Below are 11,127 nucleotides of genomic sequence, written 5' to 3' on the forward strand. Positions count from 1 at the left end.
ACTCTGAAATCACTCCTCAATATTAAACCTTAAAATTTTTGAATTTTTTTATAGTGGTCTAAGCCAGATGGGGTCCCAAGGCTAAGAGTGAACACAAACCCCATCCCTAGCCCATAAGCTCTCTCAAACTGATAACCACTAGAGGACAAACTAGTTTTCTTCAATGGAGCCTCAAGGCTAAGAGTGAACACAAACCCCATCCCTAGCCCATAAGCTCTCTCAAACTGATAACCACTAGAGGACAAACTAGTTTTTTTCAATGGAGCCTCACTAGGCATACAAACCACTCTCTTTTTTTGTGTTTGTTTGTTTGTTTTTTTGCTTTTTTTTTGATACAAACCACTCTTAAGACTAGCTTCCACACCCATCCATGGTTGGCCAACACAGACTGAACTCAATGATAGCTTTGTAGATTTAATTCCTGAGCTCTCTATTGTGTTCCATTGGACAATGCAGCTGTTCTAACATCAGCATCATGCTGTTTCCATTACAAATGTTTCTCATGTATTTTGCAATAAGATAAATAAATGAAAAGAAAAAGAAAAGGTGAAATTTATGCATTCAGCTTCCTGACTATTGTCTCATGCTTCTATTCCCTTTGAAGAAATAGAAGTTGAGGCTGCTAGTAAGCTCATACCCAAAATCACTTCAAACACATCATTATAGGTATTATGGTGATTTTTGACCAGCATAGCCTGATAGTTTGTGGAGCCAAACATTTCCAGACATCACAGCTGTAGTTTTTGTCCCATTACGTGTATCCAGGCTTCAGCAACATTATAGTCTTTTTATCAGACTTTCAAACCCACACATGCATATGTACGTTATTCCACTCATGGTAAAGCAGGGTATGGGAGCACTTCCAGATGAAAGAAAACGATCAGGATAAAGTGTCATGTTTTAGGATCTAGATTGAAAATATGGATGCACATATACCAAGATAATGGTCCACAGAGAATATAAATCTAGACAGAAAATAGAATTTCCCTCCTGTGCCCACAAGATGCCATGTGGGGAACAGCTGGACATTTTATTGGTGCTGTTAGGACCCTGAGCATCCTCCTTGCCAAAAGGAGAGAACAAATTCTTTTTCTTTAAACATCATATGAAACTATTTTAGGAGAATTGGGTTTGAATGGGGATTCTAGTTAAACATCTGACTAATTAATCTTCTAAACTGTATCGAGGGCATGATATCTGAACCTTCCCATCAGAGACTGAGGCAAGGACAGAGGCCTTCTACTCCAGAAGTTTGTGTCCTTGATTTCTCTTCAGTTATGGCTCAGAGACTCTGAAAGATGAGAACTGGGCTCAGTGTTAGTATCTTCATGACCTTAAAAATAGCTCCAGAAAAAAAGACATGTCTATGTGTCAGTCCTCAAACCCAACAACTTGACCTGTACCACAGAGTTTAAGGAATAACTAAAAAATGCGAAAGTACTGGATATGATGTCTGTGTCTCCCAGGGGCAATGGGTACCATGTGGAACCAGGCTAGCTAAACAGAACCTCCACCAGTAACTGAAAGTATGTACAATATGTACAGTATGCCCATCTGTTTCTATACAGTATGCTAGTCCCTGGCTATTAAACAGATCAGAGGACTCAAATCTTCCTAGAAATTAGGGCAGAGGTTAAGCACAACGAAATACTGTAGAAATTGTAATGGTGTTGTCAATGACAGTTTAGATAGACAGCCTTTGTTAAGTAATAAAAGTTTGGGGTTTTGGTTGCTTATTTACTTACTTTGAGTGCTTTCAGTAAGCACACTTTGCCCGTGTTTGGTGAGTCAAGGAAACTATTAGGAGCATTCAACTGACCATTCCCTTATGCCTAACAGCTTTTAGCAAGGAACTACCCCTAGAGAGCCCATGCTCTATCTCCAAGGGACATCATTAGGATAGTTATTGAACACCTGATGTCTGCCTCAGGTGGTCTTGCTCCAGTCTCTGACTGAACCACTGACCAAACCTGCAATCCAAGCAACACAAATGCCAGTGGCCTTCAGGATAATCTGCTGTGCCTACCGCTACTCCAGCATGCCCACCTTTCTTATTGGCTCAGGACCTTGAAAAAACTGCCTTCAATCCTTCAGCTGGTTTGAGGAAAAATGAACATTCCCCTAGAGCAACGGTTCTCAACGTGTGTCACAACTACCACAAGGGTTGCACATCAGATCTCCTGCATATCAAATATTTATATTACTATTCATAATGGTAGCAAAATTACAGTTGTGAAGTAGCAATGAAATCTTTTTATTCTTGGGGGTTACCTTAACACGAGACACTATACTAAACTGCCACAGCATTAGGAAAGTTGAGAATCACTGCTCAAGAGACTCGGGGAAAAGCTTGTGATTTGCAGCTGCAATTGGTACCGAGAAAATAAAAAGTTGTGTTGTGATTGGTGCAAGTTAGAATTAATTCATCTCTCTCTCTTTCTCTCTCTCTCTCTCTCTCTCTCTCTCTCTCTCTCTCTTTCTCTCTCTCTCTCTCTCACACACACACACACACATGCACACACACACACACACACACACACACACACACACACACACAGACCATTGGCTACATATCCAGGCTAGCCTGGATATTTGCATCACTTTGTAGGTTACCTGGGGAATCCTCTGTACGACCTCCCTGGCATTGTAGCATTAGGTCCCAATAAAAGACTTTCTCCCAAACATTCTTCTGTCTGCTTGGGACATTCCTCATTAGTAGAACAGCCTGAACTCATAGCATAAAGGGGCAGCAGGAGCATTTGCATGGGAAGCAGTCCTGGCCCTGTGGAAATGAAATTGCCAGCAGCATCAGTACTAATAGTCTCTACAGTAGCCAAATGAATTCAAGAGCCACCATGGGCAGAGGCAGTAGGAAGAGGAGGCAGCTGAGACCATGAAGGGTAGAGGACGTGAGGATCAGAAGGTAGAAGGCACACGCTCGAAAGAGTTAAAGATGAGAGACTGCAGAGCTTACATGCTAGAAGAGTTCTAGGAACCTGTAGGCAGAAGGTCTGATACTCAAGACCTGGTGGCTGTCCCTATAGGTTTTGTTGGCAGTTGAAGGTCTCAACCCTCAGGGCATGAGAATCACAATGCTGATCATTGCCTCTTACTTCCATTACTATCTGCTGCAGCAGCCAGGAATCACTGGTCATTGCAGGGCCACTGATCATCAAGGCCCAGAGCAATAACCTTCTACTCTCAGAACCTTAAGTTATAGATCTCCAACCTATAGAGCTTGGAGCATATGTCTCTAGTTCCCCGGACCTAGTACCATAAGCTTCTACATTAATCTTTCCACCCTACATGCCTTTGCCACTCATGGCTCTGAATAAGTCAAGAACGTGGAAGCCATGGTTTTCTTATACAAGATTTCCAACCTCATAGTGAGAAAACTCAAATCAGCTCATTGGCCATATGTGATTTCTAAACACTAAAATAAGATGACTGCAACCAAAGAACAAGTTGTTATTTAAATCTTATTTGTATCTAAGTATATCTAACATGTGGCTTAAGCCAGTGCTAATGCTTAATTTTATTTAATATTTCTTATTTTTTATTTAATTTATTTATTTAATTTATTTAATTTAATTTATTTTATTTATAATTAATTTTACTTAATTATACTGTAAGAAAATGCTTATTCTTAAATATAATATTATGGTAACTCAGGTATAGCCTAGTGTCAGCAACTGTGGGGTTACCTGAATGCTTGTTTTAGTCATATCGTGTCTAGAAAAATGTATAGTTTAGTTGTCTTGTCTATAGTCATCAATTGAATAAAACAAATCTAAATGAACTGTTAGAGGTTAAACATGTTTATCAGCACACCCACATTTCACTCCTTTTCTATTACATGGTGTACATTCCAAAAACAACAAGTAATCTTGGATATCAAAAAAATGCTACAAAAATTGGCCTTGCTCACTACAGCATAACCGTAAACAATGAAACCTCATCGAATGCCAACATCTCTACTCAGAACTTCATCCAGCCCAGAGACAATTTGCAAATATGTAAATAATTATGAGTTTCTTTCTATATGCAAGGTGCATTAGTTTATATGTTGTGGGATTGGATTATTACCATTTGTTTTTGCACTATTGTTTATGAGTTTTCTGCAAAAGCTTTTAAGAGTCTAAAAGAGATGAGTTTAAAAAATTGTTAAGATACAATCTCCTCTTTAAAGAGCACTTTAGGGTTAGAGAGGTAACTCAGTGTGTGACGGTGCTTACCTGCCAAGCCTGATCAGCCTGAATGTGATCCCTGAGACCCACATGAGGAAAAGAATATCTGAAGGTTGTCCTCTAACTTCCACGGGTGTGCTGTAGCATGTCCACACACATGTGAGCATACACACAGATGGATAGATGATAGATAGATAGATAGATAGATAGATAGATAGATAGATAGATAGATAGATAGAGGTGGATGATATATTAGGTTTTAAACGTAAAAAAAAACCCTTGAGTTAAATGAAAGAGAAGAAGTTGAATTATATTTATAAACTACTATTATATCTCACTCTCCTAAAAGAATACAAGATATAAAGAAGGCTCAGTAGAGGAGCAAAGTACCCTATCTTATTAGGCCTCTCTGAGCAACGTGATGCTTGCCTGAGATGTAATAAATTAGTAAGATGTCATTGCCTGACACTTGAAGGTAGAAAAGGAAATCTAGAGAGTGAGCAGAAGTCATGAGGAAGAACTGGATGGTAAGAAAAGCATGCATTTGAGAAACTATGGGGAATCTCAAATACTGACCTTCCAATATAGCATTCACATCTAGAAAGAAGTCTTAAGACTTCAGTATGGCCAGGCAGTGGTGACACACGCCTTTAATCCCAGAACTTGGGTGGCAGAGACAGGTGGGTTTCTGAATTTGAGGCCAGCCTGTTTTACAGAGTGAGTTCCAGGACAGCCAGGGCTATACAGAGAAACCCTGTCTTGAAAAAACAAACAAACAAACAAAAAACAAAACAAAAAAACGACTTCAGTATGTACATTTCTAAGACAGCTATAGACAGCTATCTCTTTTACTAAAAGTAAATTCTTTCCACACCTTTTGTCAAAGTCTTAGGCATCTTCTAGCTTAGTAATTCCTTCATTTTCTTCTTTAATGAAAAATATAGAAATATTCAAAGCCAAAAATATAAGTGATACCTTCCAATGCTTCCTCTGACAAGGTGAAAATTTGACAGAATCTGTCTCATGGTGTTGTCAGAGAAGCTCCTAGCATGGTTTGTCTATGTTGTATGACTCTCACCCTTCCTAATGAGGGACTGGGGACTTGACAGTATCTCTCATAGGACATGGAGAGTTAACAACCAAGCACTGGATAATGAAAACTTATCCTTATCTGTGCTCTGCTCATTGTTCCTCTGTGTGACCTTGGGCGAGTCACTCATCTTCCTGAGCCTCAGTTTTCTCTTGTCTCTGTGAGAGAAAAAGAAAAAAATGATGCAAATAAAAGCAGAGGTAAGCTCTCAATTTTGGACAATAATCCAAACCTGAAAAAATATGTCCAGGGATTGTTTTCAAATGTGATTATTATTAAAATCAACCAATTTTACTCGACTTGACTCAACCACACTGCTATGTTAGTTCATGAAACACATCTACAGCAATTCTGCACAGCAATAATTACAGTTGATGGGAGGCTAGTGTTTGCAAATCATAGCATTATGACTTTATATTTAGAAACATGTACAAGAAGCCTAACATTTGCTCAATAAAAACATGTTAGGTTGTGTTGTGGTCTGAGATCTAAGGATGGGTATGTCAGGGTAAAGTCACTGTATATAGGAGTGACTTTTGAACTCTTTTAAATATCTCATTTCTGTCCCCTTTTTTGTTCCCCTTTGTGTCTCTCAACCTATCAATGTGGCCAGAGCTAGGGCCTCATTAATTGCCTCAATTTCTCAGGAAGTTTACACTCATACTTCTGATTAACATAATGCTGATGATCTGAACCACAGCAACAAGACAAGAAAATGAAGTTCTAAATTTCAAAGTACCTCCCTGAACGAAGTACTAGCACGAAGAAATGAATTTGTGAAGGTCACTGGCTACAAGTTTGATACAAAGAAAATCAATGATATCCCTGAGTGTACCAACAAGCAGTTAGAAAACAAAACTTTAAAAGACCTTTTTCCAGAATTTCAGAAACATAAAAAAACCTTTACCAATTAATTTCACTTTAAAAGAGTACTTTCTTAAAAGATAGGAATGAATGGTGTTTCTATTATAGTGGTGATTGTAACATCAATGAAAATGTTTCAAGTTCTATATTTATCTTTAAAATCTGCATTTATTTGTATGAAAACCTTACATTATTAAAATAGCTTTCTAGATTTTTTAAAGGAAAGATGGTTAGAAGACTGAGCAAGGAGAGCCAGCCATGAGGGGTTATGGTATTATAAGAACTATAGAAACGCAATACAGACTGACAGTTGCCAAGCATTTGAAGGAAGGCAATGGAGAGAGTCTGATTCTTTGGTCAGTTTTACTTTGGAGTCATGGAAATGTTTTTATAGCCATTAGATGTGGTAGATACACAACACTGCAGATGCACGAAAGTGACTAAGGGTCCATCTTATGTCTTCACTGCTGTGTTGTGTGAATTGCATCTCTATGAGTTTTTGTCTTCTAGGATGTTCAGTTAAAAAGGAGACTTGAGTGTGCTTGCAGCTAGAGTTGGAGATGGTCTACTTAGAAGCCTCCACTGTTTGGACTTCATCTGGGGCCTTCACTGTGCATGTGGTCCTGCAGAAAAGTCTACAGATATACTTCCTCATTCTCAACACTAGTTTAGTGGTAAGGAAAAGCCACAGGAACACTGCCTACCTAACAACAGGCTGGAGTCTTCACCTCCCATCCTCTAAAGGACTTTTCAAGGGATCAGATCCCCAGACACCTACTGCCCTTCAGAGCTAGACAACGAAATAGGGTTTTAATCCCTAACCAAGAATGTGAGATCAGAAATTACAAATCGTTCAAATTTCCACCCTGAGAACAAGTACCCCTGTCACTCTTGGCTATGGAGTGTAAATGATGAAACCGCAATCACCTATTCTTCCTGGACTAGAGCAGAGGAGGATCCTTCAAGCAGTTTTCCAATAATTAAGCGAGAGAAGAAGGCCTCTACACCGAGTAGCCAATATTACTACTTGAATCTTTTATTTTATTTTGATGATTTATATGTAAATGAAAGCCTGAGTTGTTCTTCCTAGGGATCTGGAGTTCTCCAGTGTTCAGACGATAATCCCCTGCAGTACTGCAGTCACTGGCTAAATCTAAGCTCTTGAGTGGTTTGAGCCAAGAAGAGTGTTTTTATTTTTTATTTTTTATTTTATTTATTTATTTTTTTACAAATCTTATCTAAATTACTTCATAAAATAATGTGGCTATCTGCCTCCAAGCTGCTGTCAAGACTGGAGCCAAAAGTTTTGCTAGGAGAAACAAAACAGGCTTGAGCCCATAGTCTCTTAAGGAAAGAATGGAGAAGAATACATCCCCTGGGAAAGCCTGGACTAGACACCCTATTTCATGTTTTCGTCTCAATGCTGTAGCAGTTGCCCTTAAAACAATGTGCATTCTCAGTGAACTCTGACACTGCAGAGGATCTAAACTCCTGAAATTATATACCATCTACCCATTTGAACCACTGTTATGGTGCAAAAAAAAAAAAAAAAAAAAAATGAGGGAGGCATCCCAGCATTTTGAATGCCTCAACATAATCTTAATATAAAAACATGTCATTCGTTCATTTAGCGAATGACTGTTGAGTTATAAGCAACTATATTGAAGTATATACATGGAAGACTCAATCCCCACCCCACCCCTGAGATAATCATCTCTTGACAGTAACAATAACCATGAAAACAGATTGGCACTCCATAATGAAATAAGAAGGGCTACCATTCAAGGGATATTATTCTTAATTGGGAAGGACATTGGGGTAGAGGTGTTGTTGATTTGCATTCCTTCATTCCTTATTACTTACAAAAAATACTATTAACTACAATGTAAATTGTGTTTGCTATTTCTTGTTCTAGGTCACACATTTGAATTAGATAAATTTGTATGTTTTGGGTGCAACTTTCTGACAATGTACACTCTAGGCTCTTCTATTGATCCCAAGAGTATTATAAATCCTTTCTCAGAAAGGTTGCTTTTAGTCAACTTGTGATTTGGTGAAATTTCATCCAAAATATATTTTCTCTACACACAATATACCATTTAAATTTTGTGATCAATATATTCTTTAGATCACAGTAAAATTGAGTTTATTTCCTATTTTAATATTCAATTCATTTAAATAATACCTATAGGATCTTTCCTATCTGTATCACATGAAAGACATTTTTATTTATCATATTTATTTCCATGTATAAAATTTTATAAAATTATAACATTAATAATTTTATAGATGCCAACTTTATGATTGTTGTTGAAGTTATTTCTACCAAGAACATTCTTTTAAAGTCCTAGTAAAACTTTGCAAATATCAATCTCAATAGGGCAATTTGATCTGTTTGTTTTTAATAAATAGAAATAAAAATTTGCATGTATTTTATACTGTCAATATTATTTTATGGCAATTGTCTCCATGTACATACCTGGTCATAATTCTATCAGCTGAAACTAAAATGCTGAAATAGAGCAATTGTTCAATTTCAGAGCCTTTAACTTTACTTTAGAAGAAATATGATGGTAACCCAGAAATGATGAAGTCAAAAATAACTTATTTTGTGTAGCTTCCAGTATTTATATTCATAGAAATACAAAGTACAATACAGAAAATTGAGATTAATATCTGGCTCACTCAGTGAAATTTTCAATCCTTAGGAATTAAAAAAAATATATATTATGTGCCTCTGGGAAGTGAACACATTGCTCAGTCTGCCACAGGTGATATTAAGTAATTGTAGATTGAGCATATCGTAAGTATCTTCATTGTGTTTATGTAATTGTTGATGTGTGTGCCTTTCAAGTATTTTATATAAGGGTGTGACCAGTATAGTCTTATTAACATTCCTTAGTGCCCAGCAACCTGAAGTACAGCCCTCACATCTACTGACTCTGATGAGCCCCATTCTTTCTCTTTTCCAAGTCTGTGATCTTCTGTCCATCTGCTTGCTGACCATCTAGTGAGGAAAGGTCCAGGGGCAGGTACTGAGTGATAATAGCATCTCATACACCAGAACTTCACCATCCATCTGCCCCTCTAGATCAGGAGCTATATCTGTCACCAAGAGCAAAGACAGGGAGGAAGAGTGGAGAGGTAATATTCTGTCCATATGTATTCATTAGTCAAATTCCATCAAGGCAGCTAATGTTCCTATTTCAGTCACCACTATATATCTATACCCCTACCCCGAGAAGACTACTCAGTCAACATTTTTAATGAGTACATACCTGGTAAAGAAAATTTGTGTTTACTGAGAATATATAATTTGAGAGGTCCTATGTTAACTCCTTTGATTAGCGTTCCCATTTTAAGAGTAATTCTCAAGTCAACCTTCTGAAAGAGAGCATATTCTATGCCTGATAAAGTGGGGATCAAGCCCCACTACTGTATAAAGATAGTAGGAATTCTTCCCAGATCAGACCCTGGAGAGGAAAAAAGTTGTCAGAATGGATAGATATTTGGAGAAGATATAACTCAGTGCCCATTTTATTGATGGAGAATCCTCTGCTTGCAAAGCTCAGTTCCCTAAGTCTCATGGTAGTTAGAGTTCAAAGCTGGATGTAGATTCCACTCTCCATCCTCAGTGGAAGCTCTGGGACTTTGTTTCGATGTCTCTTGCCATTGCCCTATTTGTGAAAAGAAGGTAGAATTAGAAGCTACTTGCCACACAGTTGTCTACCCCCAAAGATAAATTACGTTTTTCAAATCACATGCTATAGACCATCACTTCACTGTGTAGCTCCTGAAACACACCAACCCTGGAAATTTTGTCTCCTTTCAATGAGCCTACATGAAGCACTTGCCTTTTAAGATACCAGCCTTAGATATGGCCTTGAACACTGGAATTTCTGCACTTGGCAGGGAAACATTTAGCAAAGAACAGAACATACATTTTTTTTTCTTGTTTTAACTTGACTTCATTGTTCACCAAATACAGTTTTCTTTCTCTGAAGTATAACTGAGTACTTTATGACAGGGTTTAGCATTAAAATCTGTACTATAATGATCTCCCTTTGTCCCTGTACCCTGACAGTCTGTCAAATAAAGCTAATGTGGATTGTTAAAAGCATGACTGGCTTATTAGGTAATTCCTCAGGTTGGCTCTTGGCATCCGTGCATGTTGCAGAGGGCAAAGTCAACAAGAAATGGGATCAGGGAGCAAAGAACAGGACTTGCAAACATGTGCTTGTGCTTCTGCCTAACGTTGGTCTTGTTGCTGGCGCTGTCTAGATTCCTGTGGCAGTCACCATGCAGGCTCTTTTCCCAGGCACACACCTGTTTTGTATAGAAATAATTTCCGATTACCTTTACTTACCTTCTTCAGAGCTTATCTGAAGTGGTGAGAGTATTTAGCTTGGTGTGTTACTAAGAGAGTGAAGCAGACATTGATGTAGCACTTCGGTTTACAATGAATTCACTCCCACCTTTCCTAGTGAGATGGTTAAATACATTTCCCGACACACTTCCCTGCCTGCCTCCCAGATCCAAAGTGACCTTTTCTGTAGTCTAAATATCATCCTGTCACCCCCTTGCTAAAGCCCCTCTCACTGCTTGGCATGTACAGAATGAGTTGTCAACACATCCATGTGTTAGGTTGACAAGATCTCAAGTACTGGCTTCTACATGAAGTGGTAAATTGTTAATCTGCTCTGAACTCCCCACTGGTGGTCCACTTCTCGCTACCACATGCCAAAATGCTCTGGATTCGTGTATGGAAGACACACACATCTAGCCTTATGCTTAATATGCCCTAAGAAACTCAAAGGCTGGGCCACTCTTGCTACCCCAGACCCAATTGAGGAAGTGTCCATTGGGGCCACTTTCCACTTTCCTGACTTTTACAGGGCTGGATGCTTTCTCTCTTCCTCCCTCAAGTCCAATCTCTCTGCTTCCCTGTCAAGGTGATTTCTAGATTCTTTTTTTTTTTTTTTTTTT

At 38.3% G+C, this 11,127-nt stretch overlaps 1 long non-coding RNA gene across 1 annotated transcript in view; it reads right to left on the reverse strand.

Moving 5' to 3' along the window:
• Positions 1–9,649: 9,649 nt before the first annotated feature.
• Positions 9,650–11,127, reverse strand: part of LOC116096038 — a 50,729-nt gene continuing 49,251 nt past the window's right edge. Inside the window, exon 3 of the long non-coding RNA XR_004120811.1 lies at positions 9,650–9,818. This is a non-coding gene — a long non-coding RNA (uncharacterized LOC116096038). The remainder of the gene's footprint in view (positions 9,819–11,127) is intronic.

This window comes from Mastomys coucha, unplaced genomic scaffold, assembly GCF_008632895.1.
Source record: "Mastomys coucha isolate ucsf_1 unplaced genomic scaffold, UCSF_Mcou_1 pScaffold18, whole genome shotgun sequence".
In the NCBI taxonomy this organism is placed as follows: domain Eukaryota; kingdom Metazoa; phylum Chordata; class Mammalia; order Rodentia; family Muridae; genus Mastomys; species Mastomys coucha.